Below are 22080 nucleotides of genomic sequence, written 5' to 3'. Positions count from 1 at the left end.
ATACATTGTTTTTTAATCCAACAAATTCTGAGGAAATATTGAAAATCTTAAACAATCTTAAAAACAGTCATTCTTTTGGACATGACGAGATCAGTAACTATCTCCTTAAAAAAATTATATCAACCATTATAACTCCTTTCGTTCATATATGTAATATTTCAATGTCAACTGGAATTTTTCCACTTCATATGAAAGTTGCGAAAATCATTCCAATTTATAAAAAGGATGATCGGACACTTATTGAGAATTATCGCCCTATCTCTATTCTTTCGTCATTTTCAAAAGTACTTGAACGTCTTGTTTACAATAGATTAGTTTCATTTTTGTCATTACATAATTTATTAAATCCATCCCAATATGGTTTTCGCAAATTTCATTCTGCTGATCTAGCTCTTGTTGATCTTTATGATAAAATTTCTTCTCTTTTAGCAAAAAAGGAACATGTAATTTGTGTTTTCATGGACTTAAGTAAAGCGTTTGATACCCTGGATCATAATATATTGCTTTACAAATTAACATATTTTGTTCTTAATTGGTTTGATAGTTATATTTCAAATAGGCAACAATTTACATGTATAAATTCAGTCAGTTCTAATTTACAGTATATTAATTGTGGTGTGCCTCAAGGCTCAATTCTGGGCCCGCTTTTATTTCTTCTGTATGTAAATGACATAGTATATTCTTCAGCCTTATTACAATATATTCTTTATGCTGATGACACAACAGTTATTTCTTCAAACTCGAATAAAAGAATGCTTTTTGAAATGTTGAATAATGAATTGCCCAAAATATCCACATGGTTTCAAAGTAATAAATTGTCTTTAAACTTGCAAAAAACATATTATGTTAATTTCAAGAACTCCAAAACAATAGCTGATCATTATACAGAAGAAATAAAGATAAGTGGGATTTCTATCGGACAAAAAAATAATGTGAGATTTTTAGGTGTCATTTTAGATGAGTTTTTAAAATGGGATGACCATGTGTCTAAAATATTGACGTCTGTATCAAGATGTATAGGTATAATGTTTAAAGTTAAATACTATTTACCTCCCCAAGCATTACTCTCAATTTATAATTCTATTTTACTTCCACATCGTCACTTATTGCAATATTGTATGGGGCTCATTCAAATAAAAAAATCACCATATCCTTTTACTTCAAAAGAAAGCTATTCGTTTGTGTGCCGACGCTGGTTATTATGAAAATACTGGTCCCCTCTTTAACCGTTTCAAGACTTTAAAAATTGATGATATACATAAATTTCAAATTGCTTTGTTTATGTTTAGGTTTCACAAGCGCCAATTACCAATAACATTTGATCATATGTTCCTTTTGAATTCATTTATTCATAATTATCCTACGAGAACCTCAACAAATTTACATTTATCAAACCCGCTAACCGCCTTAGCCCATAGGTCAATAAGACATACTGGTCCAGATACCTGGAATGATATACCTTTAGCAATACGTGGTGCACCTACATTGAACAAATTTAAGTTTGAGTTTAAGCATTCCATTATTAGCACTTATTTGAGTTAAGATATTGTTCTATCATCAGTTTCATCATATTGCATACTATATTTTTTTGTATTATTTTATACGACGTATCTATGTTAAACATAGTAATATTAATAGATACACGGCTGGTGTGTTATTATCATTTGATTTATTCTTGACATGCTTGATGTGTTTTCCTTTTGGCCCTGCTTTAATTGTTTAAATATGACTTATATTGATTTTATTCAGGGCCGTAGTCTTTCTTGAGGGGCGTCCTTTTTCAAGCCTTTGTGCTTATGACTGTCCCCTCCCATGCAATGATTGTTTATTGTTATTTTACCGTGAAATATTGTCAATATATTTTCTGTTGTATGATTTATCTTTTGCATGGAAATAAAGAATCAATCAATCAATATGCTGCCCGACTATAAGACAAAATAAGCCTACATTATCCTCGCCGGTGAACCCCAGCCCCTCCCCCCCCCCCCCCCAGATTGACAAAATTCTAGTCAACCTCTGATATCCCAGAGTAGTCTTCTGTGCAAACCCTTTACTCGAGTTAAGGGTCTGAATGTGCAGCCTACTCATGCCTTGTGTGCAGAAGGCCCTCGAAACAGCAAGTTTTGTATGTGCTAGTCTTAATTTGGAGACACACTTTTTGATCAAAGTTTCAATCATGGTCTGTGCCTGCAGACTAATCCAAGAGTCGGTCTTAAAAATTGCCCCATCTCCTTTTCATATTAGAAAGTATCTCTCGTCAATTCCCCTATTTCTATTTCCCCCTCGCCCTCCACCCATACCCAGTCTCTCTCTCTCCGCATCTGTTTGTCTAGCTCGTCCTTGCCTTTCCAAAATAAGACAGGGATCATCATTAACCCCCCCCCCCCTCTTCACTTACACCACATTCGCTATACCACATATAATTTTGCTTTCAGAGTTGTCAGCTCCAGTTTAGGCTTTACCAACTTATCTCCCTGGCTATACCAAAACGAAACAATGAGTGGAAATAAATGCCAAATTTGATTAAATATATGTTGTAAATAATCTGAAAATGCAATTTTTTGGTTGTTGAAATTTTTGTTTAAAAATTTGTTTTAATTCGATTCAACTTTTATTTCTAATTGGACTGAGAATTTCCAAGTCCCACTTGAGCGTTAATTAGTAATGCAAAGGTGATTATAAGAGCCTCTCGATCTCCCCACAATAAAGGGAGGGGTGGTATAGAGAAAGAGAGTGGGGATGGGCAGATACTGGAAAATGGCTCGAGATATGCCGTCTTCATGCCTCGTTTATGGGATGTGAGCGATGTGTTCAACAATTGAAAAAATAAACACATTGTCACTTGATGGGAAAATGTATGCTATCAGGAAATCAATAAATCTGTCAAATTGCCAATAAACCTTCTGTGAAATGACTTATTCTTTCTTTTTTTTCATTGTCGAGTTACAGTGATAGCTCTTTGTGCCTATCAGTCGTGTTGGACTACGTTTTAACAAAAATAGTATAAGGGTCTAATACTCGTTGGTCAACCTCAGTCATCCCCCCCACAAAAATATAATAAACCAGTCCCATCTCAGAGTCGGCTTGTACAGGTTTCCCCACTCAGCATGTTCACTTTTTAATCAATAAATCACACCACTTCTCGTTGATTCTACCCGTTTCCCCCTCCCTCTTCTATCTCTCTCCCTCCGTCAGGTCGCCCTGACCTTGCCTCCTGCCGAACGGTTTGTTTTTTTAAATTAAAGGCTATTCTATTATGAGGTTGTTTAAAACGTATAGGTGGACTACAAAATAATAATAAAAACCTTATAGTTATGAAAATAACTTTATGACATTTTACCAACATTTAATCCTACCTAACTAGCACTCATTTGGAAGACGCATGATGTGGCTCATTTCTAAGCATTGGAAGTACCGGTATGTTAGGTCAAATCATTATGGAATGTCGCTATATTCCAATTTGTAGTTTTATCATACGGTAATTCATTAAATTCATACCATGGAATTAATTCAAAGACGATAAATTGAAGTAAAGTAGATCTAGACCATTCATATGAATTTATGTCAAAAAAATAATTGAGAAAAGGCATACAATAATTCATCAAATGCAGAAAATAATTGTACCAAAATCATTTCATATCACAATGCTGACAATTAGCAATGGGAGAAAAAAATCAAATGAACCCCCCCCCCCGCAAAAAAAATACAACCAATCAACCAACCAAAACAATACGAATTCATTCACGTCCGACGCGACACAACTAGTTTGAACCATGGAGGTTGGATGTTTGAACACACACTTCGCCTCCATACTAGTACTCGAATCCAAAATGAAATACGAGCTTCAGTCAAGTGTCACACATATCACATGCACCAGAAAAGGAATAAGGGAAGAAAGGTTGATAATGGTGGTAAGCATCAACTGATAGTTCAATTCTAGATTAAAATAAGGCACGCGCACTCGTGGTGCTGTTTTCTTGTGAGCTGAGCTGAGCTGAGCGAGCATTCTATACCGGCCAGCGCAGAGATCCTCGGCGCGCCAGTTTTGCGCGTGCGTTGTAACTATGCTCTGTTCTGCTTCGTTCCGCCGATCCTCGCCAGTTATCGCGCATGCGCTGTGACAAGCTTCTATTCCGCTTCGTTCTGCCAATTCTCACATCGCTGATGCCAGCGATGTGACTGGGTACAATTCCGCTGATATCCGCCGATCACCGTTCAGCTTTGTTCCGCCGACAAGTTCAATGCCACGCCCACAAATCGTCGGAACCCGTTCTAGATACTGTCCAGTGTTCTCATGCAAGCGAACGGACCTCAATAATAAAAATACGGTCCCTTGGGTGCCTAGTCTTTCCCTTGTCGTGTCTTTGATATGAATATAAATTGCGTGCCCTCTTTAGGCAAAAAATTGATGTCGCGGTTCTACAGGCAGCGACGTAAGGAGTAAGAAAAGATGAGGAACAGCGTGCTGAAAGAAGTCACCAAAGGGACTTTATATCGATTGGTAAGTGAAATAGAACAATTTGATTACATTTTAAACTTCGTAGAAATAATTTATTTCATAAAATCGCATGGAAGTGTTTTATCTGAACTCTAGGAATCTCCAAAGTGGAAGGATCAGCTCATAGAGAGAGTTGCATGCGTCGTGCCTTGATTTTCCCGTGCACGGCGGTGCTAATGAACCCTTGAGTGGCCAGGTATTATACCTAGCGACCAATTAAGCATAGACGATGCCAGTCGCTTTATGAAAATTTCTGCCGTGATGCGTTTAGTATGTTTGGTCTATTTGTTCGATCAACTTGCATAGATTTTAATTCAAAAGCCGCGATATATCAAATTAAAATACACACCCGAAGAATCAAAACTATTTTATAATTAATTTTTGTGGTCATCATTGTAAAGGGGAAGGATTACTTATCATATATCTAACTTCACTTTTTGAAATGGTGATTAGAGTTTGCAGAAATCGGCTCTCAAAAATGATTTATTTTCATGCCATATTTCTGCCTTCCACCGGTCCTCTTGCGAGCTCCAGCTGAGTGACGTCACACAATGAGCGGTGAGCAGCTGAGCTGACAGCAGCCCATTGAAGACGACCTTCCAATCAGCATTTTTTGCTCTTAGAATTGTTTATTCCTCATAAGATTGGTCTTGTTATATAGATAAAAGTTTGAATTTACTGAACAATGAAAAAAATGCACATTTAACGTATTTTGGTAACCGATATTTAGCTTAGAAAAATAGATTTTTTTTTTCCAAGAAATATATATGAATATTAAAAAACAAAGTACATTTTCACTTAGAAATCACACTTGCGTCACATTAATATTATAATCAATATAAAGCATAGACATTCTTCTTCACGACTGAACAAAAATTATGAAATTTCATTACGTAGCAAAGTCAGGAACCACAAAAAAACATGGCAATATCCATCGCGAAATGATTGGAATTGCAGTTGAATTGCCGAAGCATTATGAGGCAACAGCGGCGAATGGTCTTTTTTTATATATCCTTAAAAACCCGTGTGCGAGTAAGAAGCGGTCTGTGGCCAAACCAGTAAACATTATTTTGATGAGTACGAGGACCCTGGTTCGAAACTCGTGATATTTTTTTGTTCGGGGATCTTTTTAAAAATCATTTTATTCCTTCCCCATTCCTACCCAGCTCTTTTTTTCTCTTTTTATTTTCATGTGAGATTCTATTCAGACCTGCATTTATTAAATCATACTTCTTAATTGCTGCTTTTGATTTTCAAGTTCTTGATTAGATTCTACTCTTATTTGGGCAGGGATGGGAGGGGTAGAGGATGAGTTAAATGTCAAGTCCACATCAAGTAAAATTTATTTGAATAGAGTAATTTCCCTTGTTTTTTTACTCAAAACAGTTATAAACACAAAACAATGACATGCAAATTAGAGTTGATTATGTCACATCTTATTCATTTCAAATTTTGTTTAGCATTTTATTTTTTATTATTTAATTTGAATCAGTTTTTATGAAATTTTCTGAATATTTTTTTTTATTCAAATGAATTTTTGGTTGGGTGGACTTCTCCTTTACTCTTTACATGGAATGCATAGCAATATTTATCCAGAAACAAATTTGTCTTAAAATGTGCAAACCAGTAATTGGACACATGTTCACTTTCCTTTCATCCAGGCCACTTCCTCTATCACATCCACCAGGCTTACAGTCTTATAACAAACATGATGCACCATCACACAACTGCAAACAACATTCACAGTGCTTCACAATAAATATTTCACTTTTGTTCATACATGCAATGAATATTGTGGAAAACAAATAAAAGGCGTACCCATATTCCAATATCATTTAAAAGGACAAATATATAATACCTTTCGAGAAAAAAATTCTGACTATGTATACACGACGCTTAACTTTCAGCAATCAGCATGGTATATAACTGATACAGAGTTGCTAACAAAATATAACTTTGGGGGTTTGCAAGAAACTTATGTTCAAAGCATAAGTCTCAAATTCAAATTCGAGTGTAATAAGGTTGAGTTGCATGTGCAATTCAACTACATGTTTGTGTTTAATCAAAGGACTTACCCTTGATTTGGGACGTGTGATTGAGAAGAAAATTTCTCACAAAATGCCCTAGTTACATTACAATTGTTCTTTCGTTTTAAATTGTGTTCTTATTTTTGACAAGCTGTATTCCTGTACAATTTAATGTTATAGTCCTCTCCAAAACTGCTCTAAATTGTTGTTTCCAAGATCAATTAAGATCATTATCAGTCCAAAACTTGCAAACCGTAGCTCCAGGAAAGCAGAGTGAAGAAAAAATGGCTACATGTCCATATCAGAATCTCCCAGATTGATGTAGTAAGCAGAGACCAGAGTCAGCAAGTGTGCAGATCTGTATGTAGAAGAGAGAGAGAAAAAAGAAATAGTCTAAATATAAAAATAATCAAAGTATTAATTTTATTATGTTGATGATTAAGAAGGACTACAAGAAATACAGTCTTCAACAGCCACAATATTTTTGAACAAACTGGTTAATAAATGTACTACAGGCTATGGTAGGAAGTGTACACTAGTAGGAAGCCTACCAGACATTTTTAGTTTGACTTTAATCAGTTTATATTCTAGTTTTGGTGCACAGATTATCATCATCTGATACAGGAATAAGCCGGTGTAGTGGCATGTAATTCATGGTCGACGATAAATAATAGTGGGTTTAGACTGAAAAGTTCTACTCAGAGCACCAGTGCTCTACCTCAAGTGATGTTCGTGTAGGCTCCACTCCACTTCACTATCGCTACATTACATGTACGCTACCCGGTATAGGTGTAGCGTAGTGTAGCGGAAGTGAAGTGGAGCCTACACGAACATCACTTGAGCCGTGCTCTCCGGGTCATAACAAAGAGTGCATTTATCTTCATTTTTGAAAGAAACACCAGACTCTAATTTCGGTCAGGAATCAGGGCACTCACACGTATTGCGAGGTTAGTGTTAGTATACTAATCAGGGAATCAGGGTAACCACTGCTGAAATTTTGTCTGGCTTCATGAATCATGACATCCTAATTCCAAGTAGAAAAAAAAAGCTTAATTGAACATTCCTCTGAAACGAAACCGCAGATTTTTCAGTATAACCAAGCCATTGCCTGGCCAGTTTATTTAGAAATCTGACTGAAGAAAAAATCTGCTGCAAAAACCTTTTTAAAAAAGACTTTAGGGCCTATATACGTAGTCAACTAGTACAGCTTGAAATAATGCATGATTCTAAAATTACCGGTATTATTAGATCTGTATCTGTCATCTGACCTGAGTGCATCGTCAGTCAGATACCAGACCATACAAGTACAATTTCCAAACATGCTTACCTTGACTTTAGTTTAAGGTATGAAGCCTTTTGTGGATGGATCAAACAGCATAATGTGCAGCATCGACTGCCCTTGCAGAGCCCCAGCGGCAAGCAGTGAATGGGCAGCTACAGCTTTGAGTTTTTCAATAAACACTGACTCACTTAACGTTCTCGCCAGGTTCACTCTGACGCTTGGCGGCGCGAAGCGACGCAAGCCGCGCAGCGGCCTCGGTGCGTGCGAAGCACACACGGGGGGAGGGTTTGGGAGGGGGGTAGCTATCGAAAATATCAATATCGACGAGCTTAGATTGCTGCTAAATGCAACACATTTTATGTCTATTTAATGCTTCTCCGGCCACACAGCCGTAACGGTTGCGCGAATTGCGATTGAAGCAGAAAGGCAATTACTGATAACTTAAAAATTGAAGTCAATCTCATTTTATACTTACAGTTTATAGATTATTTACATCGATAAATTAACTCCATACTTTCCAATGTTCAGATCGATATCGCTACATCCTTAGAAAGTGCGATTAATTTTGTGAATGCGTGTTGTTTCTTATGTCAATGACCGACTGCATCTACGGACCGCATGCGTAGCCCTTTGAGCTTGCGCTGCGTCACGCCCTTACTAAATCCAAAGATTGTTCCGATTTTATACCTCGGTCACATTTGTTCTACGGTGGCCGTACGGCGAGTCGAAAACAGCCGTTTTAACATTTTTTGTACCAGCTGAATATAGGTGGTACTCGCCGTAGAGCAAATGTGACCGAGGTATTATTTGGAAGCCTCTGAAGTTTTCTTCCGAGGCTTCCAAATAATGGGCATCGGTATTCATGAGACGGGGTCCCCAACTTATATAATTTGCATGGTTTTTTGTTTGGTTTATTCGATACTCACTGAAACTATAACTCTCAAGACTTCTGTTGATGATGTTTATACTAATAATTTCCAATCGAGATTCTTTTATCACTGTCAATTATTGCTGTGATCATTTGTATTGTTCGTTACTCACCTATAAAATAATGAATGTGCTGTGCTTCATCACGAGCGTGAGAAATATTTTTAGTCATTCATAATACTCTAATATTACGAATTTGTTTTTCTTAACTGCGATTTAAAATGTTTTGAAAGTATAGGTTAATTGACAGGAAATAAGATTTCTATTTTTACATAATACATTATGTAGGCCTACAAATACAGCGTGTGTGAAAGAGAGGAAGAGGGGTGGTGTTGTAGGATGGTCGAAGGGAGAGCGATAGGGGAGGGGTCGTGGCGTGGACAATGACAAGGGGATGTTGAGATCGTGTGTGTGGGATTGGTGAAGAAGTCAATATTCGAAGCGAATATTGAAACTAGAGAAGCAAAACTAGAGAAGTAACGGGTGTACCAAAGTATATTTTTTACACATTTTTTATGAATGAAAATAACCCATCAATTTCGAATATATTTACACGTTTAAAAGACACTTATGGGTTTCAACAAGAAGAAGTAAGAGAACTCTTAAAACTACCTCTACGTACTACTATAGATACGAGACTTCGAGCTTTACATTATTAATAATTTTATTCCTACTAAGGTTTGGTTATTCCGTATTAACAAGGTAACTGATACACTTTGTACATTTTGTAAAGTATCACCAGAAACTCTAGTGCATCTTTTTTATTCTTGCCATGTTGTTAACCAATTTTGGAATAATGTTGGTACACTTTTTGCTTCACTAGATCTTCCTGATTTCCTCTCAGAAAGATATGTTCTTTTTGGTATCTGTAAGCCCCAAATTCCAAGATATATATTTATATTGAACTTTCTGCTCCTGTCAGGTAAACAATATATTTTTAGATGTCGATGTGACGAAACAAAACCTACTCTCCCCCATTTTTGTAACTTTCTTTTATCATTTGAAACTGTTGAACATACCATAGCACAAAGGAAATGCAAATTAGAAAAACATGATGGCAAGTGGGCTATCATACTGAATACTTTAAAGAGGCGATAAAGCAGAAGGCTGTTTTTGTTATGTTTATTTATTTTTTTTTATAGGCCAAGTGCCTGATTTTTTTTTGTGTTGTTGTATACAAACATATGTTTTTTTTATTATATACTATTCTGTATGTTAGACATGTTATTTTATATGCCAACGTCATCTGAACTTTTATATGTGATCCATTATATCATGTATGTTTTGTTATGTATATTTTGATGAAAAGGATCAATAAAACATGAATTACAAAAAAAAATATTCGAAGCGAATACATTTTTATAGACGTGTCTATACTTCTACCGATGATGACGGCCGAATAATCTTTCTTACATGTATATTTTGGTGAATTTAGAAAATATTTTCTTGCACCATGAGTGGTCGAGGTACGTGATTCAATAAATTGCATCACAATATCACTATAGGTGTAGTTTGAAAATCACGAACAGTTTATTAAAAATGAATAAAAGAGAAAGATCTTCTTAATTTTATAGCCCCCATCCAGCGTAAACACCGTGAAGAGTTTTTGAGAAGAATGATTGGCTCAACCCAGAAAGTGAATACTAATTAGATCACGTGCCATCGGCTTTGGGGCGTCTCGTTCACATTCCAACTCATTTCATAAATATCATCCACTCGCAGTATAATTAGGCTAACGACGTTGCCAAGATATAACTCATATATTAAAAGCACAATTCCGATATAAAACATAAAGACATATTAAGTGAACTTGAAAAATTCATCCAACGATATTCAAATTATACTAGCAACTCATTGTGGGCGTGAAAAAACGATATACATATCCGATATCCTCTAAAACGTTCACACATATCAACTTCAATAATTCGTACTTGAAACGAATATCTGTGAATGAATTGCCAATTCCACTTTGTTGAATGTGTACTTCTATCGAAATCTATTGAATCACGTACCCCTCCCGACCCAAGGTGGATTTTCCAATCGCCATAAAGATTATGCAGCCACAATCACAGTAGACACATCCACAAATGAATATTAATTTCATTCGCTACGAACAATTCCCTCCCCACAAAGTCACAAACATCCCATCATTTTCATGACATTGCCCACGGCCACCCCCATTCTCTTTTTTTCCTTTACACAAATTAATTTCAAATGATATTTTATTTTGAATCGTAGTTAAGCAATTGTACAACAAATTCATAAAGCATTCACTGTGATGACTAAAAACATTTCTCAGGCCCGTGACAGGTGCGCTCATTATTTAATTGGCAGGCAAAGAGTAATAAAGAACAATACAAATGAAAATACACTGTACGTATAACTCACATTAAAAATGAGTCGTAATGATAAAAAATGTGAATAATTGCCCACGGCCACCCCCATTCTCTTTTTTTCCTTTACACAAATTAATTTGTACAAATTAATTTCAAATGATATTTTATTTCAAATCGTATTTAAGCAATTGTACAACAAATTCATAAAGCATTCACTGTGATGACTAAAAACATTTCTCAGGCCCGTGACAGGTGCGCTCATTATTTAATTGGCAGGCAAAGAGTAATAAAGAACAATACAAATGAAAATACACTGTACGTATAAATCACATTAAAAATGAGTCGTAATGATAAAAAATGTGAATAATATTAATAAAGATTATTAATTATGAAAATTATAACAGATTCAATGAATATATGAAAAAAATCAAATTAAATTAGTTTTGGATCCCATCTAATTTTGAAAGACTATCGGATCCCCGGCCGGATCAAGGATTTTGATGTCATGTGCGATTTGTATTATGAATGTGACCGTTGCGAGCGCAAGTGCAGTGGCACAGAACTTGGTAGACATGCCGTCGCGAAATTAATCAACAGTTTCAAAAGATCGATGTAGAGATCAAGACTTTGGAAATAATGGAGTAAAATCGGAATTTAAATTTGAATAAATCATTTTGATGTAAGTAAATGAGTTGGACATTATATCAATCCATTTAGGGACAGTGATTTTCCGCGATCGCGGAAAACGGACGGAATTCACGGAAAGGGCCTTTTGAAACGGAAAGTGGCATTTCAAACGGAAAATCACAGAAAACGTATTTTCCCTCAAAATACACAGAATAGCAACAGAAATTACTCCAAAATCACAGCAAAATGAGAATATTAAATGGCCAAAAAAACCCAGAAAACACGATCTCACTTCGCTACTATCATGACAATTCACACATCGTGACTGCACTCGACATCAGCACACTCGTTTGTACCCCGCACCGTACCCGTACCCGGCCGGCCGGGTTGGGCTTCACATGCACACATATCGTTCAACTACATGTACACGGTCGTGTGTTGCTGCCCTCTACGTTTGAAGATGTAACAGCACGATATCGTGGTCTTCAAATCCAAGATGGCGGATTGGGGAAAAGCCGTTGACTGATGATAACGATGTCCAAAAACCCCCAAAATTATCGATGAAATATCATTTCACCGTGAAATAATGCTAATAATATGAAAGATGAGGATGTATGCATGCAAAATGGGTGTGTAAAAATATTTTATGCACCCGCATAGATCCGATTAGAACGGATTTTATTGTGTTGTTGGTACAGTAGCAGATACAAATTTTGACCAGTGCGAGTGTGCGTGTTGTGCTATTCAATGTGTAAACGGAATTGTCACTTTTCCGTGTGTACAAAGTCTATGGGGAAACGGAATTTCCGTTTTCTGACATGCTGAAACGGAATTTGAGATTTTCTGAAATGGAAAAGGCAATTTTTTGAAACGGAAAATCACTGTCCCTATCCATTCCATTGGCTTTGTCATTATTAAAGTGATCTTTGAATAGTTTTCTCAATTCGCTCTACGGCAGTGTCATCATAAATGCATTCAATGAATTCATGTAGATGTAGCTATAAAGGCTGGGGCCTGGGACGAGATGAAACTATATTTCTATCGAATTTTGATAGTAATTTTGACACACTTTATTTTTGACATAATAAGTGACAATATCAACTGAAATATTTAATCTAAATTACATTGCCCAAGCCAGTAACCCACGATACCCCTCTCCCCTCACTTGTTTTTGAGCGTATTTACTACCATTTTAAAGACGTAAATAATGTGAGCAGTGCGATACGCAAATACGAGGTAAACATCTTCGCGCTTCCCACAAAAGAGATTGGGCCTCGAGTCGAGGTTGTATCGTATATAGCGCACTAGTAGTAGTGAGTGAGTCAAAGAAATCCCGGGAAGAAATCGGGGAAGAAATAATCGACAAGTTTATTTTAGGATCTGAAAAGCAGATTATTTTTTTATATATTATTCAGTTTTTGTGTAGATCTAGGCCTGCTTTACAGTTGTCGGCCACGGTTGGCGGGGAAGTTCACGGTTGGCGGATTTGCCCTGAAAATTTTCAGGGTTGGCGGCGCTCGCCAACCGTGACGCGTGGTAGCGGAAACGTTGTGCACCCGTATTTTCCAGAATCAGCCGCTCAAAGTTAATAGGGGTAGTCCTAACAGTCACTTCTTTATTCTCATTAAACAGCATACACAAAACACAATATACAATAATCTCATAGCCCCTATAGTGCAAGTGCGAAGCGCGAGCTAAAATATTTTTGAAATTTCATGTTTTTTATCCTCAAAATTGAACATTCTGGGCAATGTTTGTGAACTTGAACAAGATGCGTATTTTACTAAAATTGCTGCGAGCGCGAAGGAGCAAAAAAAAAAGGTAAGTAAGAAAAGAGAGAAATATACGTTCTGGCCTGATCGAAAAGGGACTTGCTAATGGCGGTTTACAGTTAGCCAAGAAGACGATGCATATTTCAATCAAAATAATGCGAGCGCAAAGCTCGAGCTAAAATGTTTGAAATTCTGACCATAAAAATGGACATTCCAAGCACTTTGTGTATGAACAGAACAGAATAGGGCCTAAGTAATATTTTAGGTACACAGTGGGAGCACGAAGCGTGAGCGGATAACAATTGAGATATATAGACCTAAAAAGGAACACTATTTTATATTCATGTTTTCTAAATCGTGAAAAGGGTGGGTAATTGGTTACCGTCTTACATTATTTTATAATGCAAGAGCGAGAAGAAAATTTTTTATATTCTAATCTGAAGCAAGATAATTTAAGCATGCTGTTTTCAATAAAGGATAAGCAGCCCGTCTCAATAAACATGCGTGTTCTAGAATTTGTGCATTCTTAATACACTTTTTATCACGGAAATCAATAATGTGAGCGCGAAGCGCAAACTGATATTGGATATTCCGATGTGAAAAGGTCAAATTAAGCACTGCACTGTGTAGGAAAATAATCGTGAAGTGGACATGGATTGCAAAGCATGAGCTGAAGTTATTCTGGCCTAGGACCGGGACATTCTAAAGACATTTTTTCATCATAATTATGAATGTCTTCCGATTCCTCTTCCCAAGCGCAAAAAGAAACATGTCGATCTTCCATTTTGAAAAAGTGACAACTTAATTATGGTATTAGGAATTAATGAAATGTTATTAATATCTTATTTACTAATCTAATAAGCCTAATGAGAGCTCTAAATTTGTTGATATTATTATTAAAGTGTTAACCCTGGACATTATAAGCACTTTTGTAATTATGAATAGGATGCATTAATTAAAGTACTTTTAGAAATTAATGCGAACGGCAATTGCGAGCAAATTTTTAATTTACTAAACTTATTATTAACTCAAAAAACTGTCATGAAAAGGCGATTTTAAGTACTTTGATTTATATATATTTGAGGTATACATAACTCACCAATTTAAGCACGTGCGCGCAATGCTAGCTGATAAGATTTGACAATCAGACCTTAAAAAGTTATATTTTGAGAAATTTATGGAATAGGGCCTACATGAAGAGGATAGGTACTCCACAAATGAGATAATGCTAGGGCACAGCGTGAGCTAAAAATGTTGATACTCAGATCATAAAACGAATATTTTACAAAGCACTTTTTTATTGATTCGTTATACCTCGGTCACACTTTTTCTATGGCGAGTAGAAAACAGTCGTTTAAACACTTTTTTGTGCCAGCTAAATATAGGTGGTTTGAATAAAAATGAATAAAACAGCTGTTTCGACTCTCCGTACGGCCGCCGCAGAGCAAATGTGACCGAGGTATAAATAAAAAAGAATAATGAAAGTTCAATGTCCTAGCTGACCGTACAGTATATGTTTTGTATTTTGACTGCAAAGCTTAAATGTCAAGCTCATATATATCAGCCTATTGAGCAATATGTACTCATCTAAAATGAGCAATGCGAGTGCGAAGCGCGAGCGAACAAAAATTTCAATTTTGCATGTTCTTTTAAATCATCAAAGTCTCCCCTCCCTAATTTTATTCACTTTTCTCCCTCCCTTTCCCCCTCTTCCTTTTCCCATCTCTTTTCCTTCTGTTTCTTCTTCCTTTCTCCATTTTATGGTCTTTAATCCGCCAACAGGGGGGGGGGGGATGACCGGCCCCCTGGATCCTTCTATGGTAGCGATGGTGAAAGCATTTGAATTATTCACCTCACAGTGTTAAACGGGGAAAATAGGAAATGGCTAAATTTTGAAAATCATTAATGTGGAGCCCTATTCAAGTTTAGTTTCATCTATATACACCTTGACAGGGGCTGATCCAGGATTTCCAAAGTGGGGGCATTCAAGACCTTGTATACTAGACCCCCCCCCCCCTTCTTAATAGGTGAAATTTTGCTAGGAAAAAATCATTCCATACACAAAATTCCTGGGAAAAGTTGAAAAATAAGTCCTCACTTGAAAATGAACGACAAAATCCACTAACAAATATTTGATATATTACGGGAGGGGGCACCTTTATTTTTCTCCCCTTTCCTTATTCCTCATCCATTCCATAGGCAGATCCAGGTGCCGGACCCAATTATGGGCAGCGGCACCCCCTCTTACTGGCGGTGCGAAAATTAAAAAGAAAGGTTAGATTGTGCTGTTTTGTTAAAGAAAAAAAAACAAAAAAAATCCCCCCCCCCCCCATTAGCAAAATTTTGATCTACACCGGGTATTTGTCTGTCATACCTCCCAGTAAATGAAACAACAAAATAAAAAAAATCACCGTAGCACTAGTACTAAAATTTTTGTGAGTCTTTATTTTTCAAATATTTTTGTTTATAATGGTATTCATTAATTATAATTATAGTGGAGGTTCGCATCCCGAGAATGTGAAATGAAAAAAAGAAAACAAAAATTGCACTGAACAGGAAACACTAAACGTCCTTTTCAATTCCAATTTACTCAAAGTCATTCAAATAAAAAAAATAAGCATCACTTTTTTATACCTTAACTTGTTCATCATGAATACAATGAAGCCGACAATTATTTGATTTGTTTTGGATTAATCTTTATAATATTATTAATTCACTTCAAATAAAATTCATACATAAACAGGAAAATATCACAGAAAATAATAAAAAAAATTAATTGCAGTTGTATAAAACATCATAGAAAATAACATGACAGATAAATTTTATCTCGACAGGCACACTGTTCATTCGATCATAAAACAATCGCGCTGTTTCACTCCTTGTACACGCACAACTCTATCAGTGTTGTTTCATCTTCATCTGTCCTCAATGGCAAGGACACCAGCATAATTCATTCACTTCAAATAAAATTCATACATACATATACAGGAAATATCAAAGAAAATAATATAACTAATCAATTGCAGTTGCATAAAACACGATAGAAAATAACATGGCAGATGAATTTTATCTCGACAGGCACACTGTTTCATTCGATCATGAAACGATCGCGCTGTTTCACTCATTGTACACGCGCAACTCTATCTGAATTGTTTCATCTGTCCTCAATGCGGCAAACACCAGCAGTGCAGTGATGTTAATAAGTTGCAGTTGCAAGTGCGCGGAGAATGAATTAAATTCGGCGGCTGAGTAAAGTCTAGCGAGAAAGGTACGTCACCAGCGAACTTCACGATAGACCACGCCTACTTGCCAAGTAACCAACGTTGATTGACGGCCCATTTTGTTTTTTGAGTAGTATGAAAAAGTGCAAGCATGTATAAACTTCATTTTAGTTTGAATTCATTCAAAAAACACATTTTTCTTCTAATATAGATGTCTCTAACATATTCCATGTGAAAAACACAATTTTAAAAACATTTATTGCTATATTTTTAGCATGAAAAAAAGATTTCTTACGCGACAACATGTATGATATGTGTGGGCACGTGAACTGCCAGTTAAGCCATAAAGTATATTTTTTATGATTTTATTGTGAGCCTACTCTAAGGATTTTTGATTATTTTTTATGAATTTCCCGACCATGTTCAACAGCGCCATCTCGAGCTTGCAATAACGCATGCGATCGCACGCATTTATCTCCATAGCAAATACACGCGACGATACTCTGTGGATTTCTGGTGGATTTAACCTCCGAACGTCACTTTCGATACCACATGAAGGCAAGACACTTCATTTCACATAAGTCAATTTTAATATAGAAAACACAGGGCATAACAATTGTAACTAGGATGAACTTATTTGCTGAGTAAAAAGCATTCAATTGTCATTTTTGCCGTCGAGAACAGACGATGGGTTGCAATGCGCACTATTTACGCACTTGCATTAGCTTTTCATTTGCCCATAGCAAAATGGCCAAGGGATCAGCCGACCTTTCGGGAACCCTATTCTTTGTTTGTTTCTTTCTTTCAAAGAATGAAGGAAACATTTTTCTTTCCTTCATTCTTTCTTTCCTACTCCTTTTTCTCTCTTTTATTCTTTCTTTCATCCTTCTTTAATTTTAACTTTCTTTTATTCTTTTTTTTTTTTGTTTTTCCTTCATTTTCCCCTTAATTTTTTCTTCCTTTCTTCTCAATTCAATATTCATCTCTTTTCTTTCGTCTTTCTTTCTGTTTCTGTCACTAACTTTGTTAGTAATTCTGTCCTTCATTCTTTTGTTCACCCTCCCTTCCAATTCTTTATATTTTTTCACACTCAGGTCTAACACTGTGTAGCCTTCTTAAGGACGTTCCACAGTTATGTTTGTGCGCATTATGATCTGCGCATATTTTAAACTCTGCGCGCTGATGTCACAATGGATGAACAAGTGATTAACTCTTTGTGCGCTGGACCATGAACCCCTCTGTGCTGAATTCTTTTCAGGGAGGGAAACAATGCATTGTTTGCTTGAGCGTGAAATGCGAAGTTCGCACGGCACCAAGTGTGCATACGTGCAAAGTACGCATGGAAAGGGTTAATAAGCTGTGAGTATGAGCTGAATTTTCTCATCATCTGCACTCTAACTGCAGATCCGATGCGTTATTTTATGAAGCTAAGAAAATAGAATTATATCAATGACCATTTTTTAAAATATCTCTACAATTTCAAAATACTTTACTCTGCAGTGCTGCCAAGAATCACGAATATGTCCCCGAGTTTGAATAAATGGTAGAGTGGTTTTGATTTTTTCTTCACATGGATACAAAGCATTCGGCGCATTTTTGGTGTTTTAAAAAGCACATTTGCTCTAATAAGAATGCTGATAGTTTGAAAACAAGCACATGAACCCCTATTTTTTAATGTTTGTACCTCTTAGGTATACCTTCCTCTACAACCTTGCAAATTTTGGTGAAAATGACATGGATTTTGAATAAAGTGCAGCATTTATTGTACTTTTGTAGTTTGTTATTGATATTTCACATTTTTGAGATTGGGTTTTTGTTATCTTTTACGCCATTTTTAAGAACTGACAGTGCTGTTAGACTTAAAATTGCAAACAAATAGCACTATAAATAGATTCTCCATTCTAACGATACAATTATTAACTCTCTTGCGAAATTTGATGACTTTTATATGTATTTTGACTGAGTAATAGAGGTTTAAATTCATTGTAGTAATCTTGCAAGGTCTAAAAATGCCAAATTATTTTGAATGCGCAATTCTTAAGAACATCAATTTGGGTGAACTTTGAAGGTCTATAGCAAAAAATCAAGCACATGGACCTATGTTAATTTTTGCATATTTCGAATATGAAGGTTCTAAAGTATCTATGTGCAAAGTTTGTTGAAAATGACATGGATTTCACTTTAACTGTGGAACGTCCTTAAGTTCTAATCTTTGTTGATCTTTTTTGTCGATTATCCAGTATGGTGAGACTACCACATATCGACCACCTCTTTTGAAACCGACCACCTTGCGCGCGTTAAAATTATTGCGTATTACAAACGATACGCGCGGGAGAGTAGGCGCAGTGTCCATAGAAACGGTAAGAATCGATTTTACGAGAAAAAAAGAAGCAACAAAAAGTAAAAATTTAGTAGAATTAATCAAAATTGTATTGACCAAACCCAAACCCCGCTGAAAAACCAAGAAATCTGATAGGAAACGGCTTTAGAACAAATACCCGTCGTCAATCGTCGAATCATGTGCCGGAGCTCGCACTGGAAGTAGTGAGACGATCATTTAGCATGTTGACATCATAGAAATGATTTGGAAGAGTAAAAATATTTCGCCACCGCGACAAGAATCGGCCGTAAACTTAGTTTACCGCGGGTGGTCGGTTTCAAAAGACGGGTGCAAATGAGCAAATGTAAAATCGTCGTATTCGTTTTTCGTCGATATATACGCGGATTGAATCAAAGTCGCCGAGCGAAACATGGGAATCTGATCTGCTCAATTTTCTGCACAAATGAGACGAAAACTGGGTAAAATTGATGAATATTTTCGCAGATACGATGCTTAGAAGATTAGGTGGTCGATAAGGGGTATGGTTGGAACTACCCCTTATCGACCACCTAATCTTCTAAGCATCATATCTGCGAAAATATTCATCAATTTTACCCAGTTTTCGTCTCATTTGTGCAGAAAATTGAGCAGATCAGATTCCCATGTTTCGCTCGGCGACTCCGATTCAATTTGCGTATATATCGACGATCAACGAATGCGACGATTTTCCATTTGCTCATTTGCACCTGTCTTTTGAAACCGACCACCCGCGGTACACTAAGTTTACGGCCGATTCTTGTCGCGGTGGCGAAATATTTTTACTCTTTCAAATCAGTTCTATGACGTCAACATGCTAAATGATCGCCTCACTACTTCCACTGCGAGCTCCGACGCATGATTCGACGATTGACGACGGATATTTGTTCTAAAGCCGTTTCCTATCGGATTTCTTGGTTTTTCAGCGGGTTTTGGGTTTGGTCAATACAATTTTGATTAATTCTACTAAATCTTTACTGTTTGTTGCTTCTTTTTTTCTCGTAAAATCGATTCTTACCGTTTCTATGGACACTGCGCCTACTCTCCCGCGCGTATCGTTTGTAATACGCAATAATTTTAACGCGCGCAAGGTGGTCGGTTTCAAAAGAGGTGGTCGATATGTGGTGGTCTTACCATACTTCCAACCATAGGCCCTAGGCCCATTTCATTTTGTGAAATCAGGTGGGTGTTTCATGAAAGTTGTCAGCACTGACTAAATTGTCAGTGCTGACAATTTCAGTGAAATCCTTGGTTTTGATTGGCTGAAAGGCACTGGCTCTGACTGTTACTATGGTAACTGTCGGAGAAAGACAACTTGTCAGTGCTGACAACTTTCATGAAACGGTCCCTTGTCACCAATACTAGGCCGAGTGTAACCCAGAGAGCTCCCGCTCCCGCCCGCTGCGCGGACGGGAGCTCTCTGGGTTAGGCCGAGTGGAGCGGCCTATTATTTGATTGAACACACACAAATGTGGAGGAACGGGACTAGGACCTACTACTAGTACTAGATTCTAATTTCTAGATTCAATCCAACTTAGTCTTACTATCTCAACTCAAGTTAGGCCTAGCCTAGCTAACTTAAGCCTAAGTCTGACTGTACTTTTAGTTTTAGTCGGTTCTGCTTACCAAAAGGGAGACCGGCATTCCATTCTGTTTTGAATTCAAAATACGAATTTACAAATCCATTTTCAAGTGGCGTGATGAGAAGGTTTTCCTTGAAGTTATCATCTGTGGAGGTTGTGGAAATGAGCTGAAAATATACTAAAAGTAAAACAAATAAAATTTGAGGGGAAAAAAGGCCGAAGCCGTACAGCGCCATCTTGGGATGGTAGGCACTTTTGATGACAAAGTACGGTGACTTATGATCCAAGTTTGAAAGGAGACTCGTAAAATGACGTCAGTCTCGCCGATGAATATTCATTAGATCGTGGTCGTGCGTGTTCAATACACACTGCGTGCAGGCATGCAGATAGTTATATGCGAGGAACTTTGGCTCCAGAGACAAGTTGTCAAATAACGTGTGTGTGTGTGCGTGTGTGTACCATCGGCTGGTAGTACGCCATGCTGTCTAAGACTTCAAACGCGTCGGAGAGAGTGCATGGCAATTCGGTAAAACGAAGTTTCCGATATAAAGAGATAATAAAATAACACTATGTACAGTACGCCCGGGGGGGCCACTTACATTGACGAGTGGATACCATGCGCGACCAAAAAAACACGTAAAAAGGATGTCTTTTTCAAGAGAGGGCACGTTACGTACGTAACGTGATAAGTGTCAAAAACACAAAAATATTGAAAAAAGGGTATCTATTTCCAGTACGTTGAGAGGCAAATGTCAGATCAGGGGAGGCAGGAGTACAATCAGGTTTTTTTTAAGGGAAGAATAGTGTAGAATAAAAGGTATTATATATAGCCAAATGATCTAGGTGAGGGAAGTGAACAATGATGTTTTTTAAAAAAAGAATGAATATACCTTACCTGAATATTATGGTGAAGCCAATTTAAAAGGAGGTGAGACAAGTTTCAATGGAGGTTTTAAAAAAGAATAAACTGTATTATGGTGAAGCCAATTTAAAAGGAGGTGAGGCAAGTTTTAATGGAGGTTTTTAAAAAGAATAAACTGTATTATGGTGAAGCCAATTTAAAAGGAGGTGAGGCAAGTTTCAATGGAGGTTTTAAAAAATAAACTGTATTATGGTGAAGCCAATTTAAAAGGAGGTGAGGCAAGTTTCAATTGAGGTTTTTTAAAAGAATAAACTGTACTACAAATTTAAAAGGAGGCGAGGCAAGTTTTCAATGGAGGTTTTTAAAAAATTATAAACTGTACTACAAATTATGGTGAAGCCAATTTAAAAGGAGGTGAGGCAAGTTTCAATGGAGGTTTTTAAAAAAGAATAAACTGTACTACAAAATTATGGTGAAGCCAATTTAAAAGGAGGTGAGGCAAGTTTCAATGGAGGTTTTTAAAAAAGAATAAACTGTACTACAAATTATGGTGAAGCCAATTCAAAAGGAGGTGAGGCAAGTTTCAATG

The sequence above is a fragment of the Lytechinus pictus genome, chromosome 2 (genome assembly GCF_037042905.1).
Source record: "Lytechinus pictus isolate F3 Inbred chromosome 2, Lp3.0, whole genome shotgun sequence".
NCBI classification, from domain to species: Eukaryota; Metazoa; Echinodermata; class Echinoidea; order Temnopleuroida; family Toxopneustidae; genus Lytechinus; species Lytechinus pictus.
The sequence above is the reverse complement of the archived record's forward strand: the minus strand, read 5'-3'. Positions refer to the sequence as shown.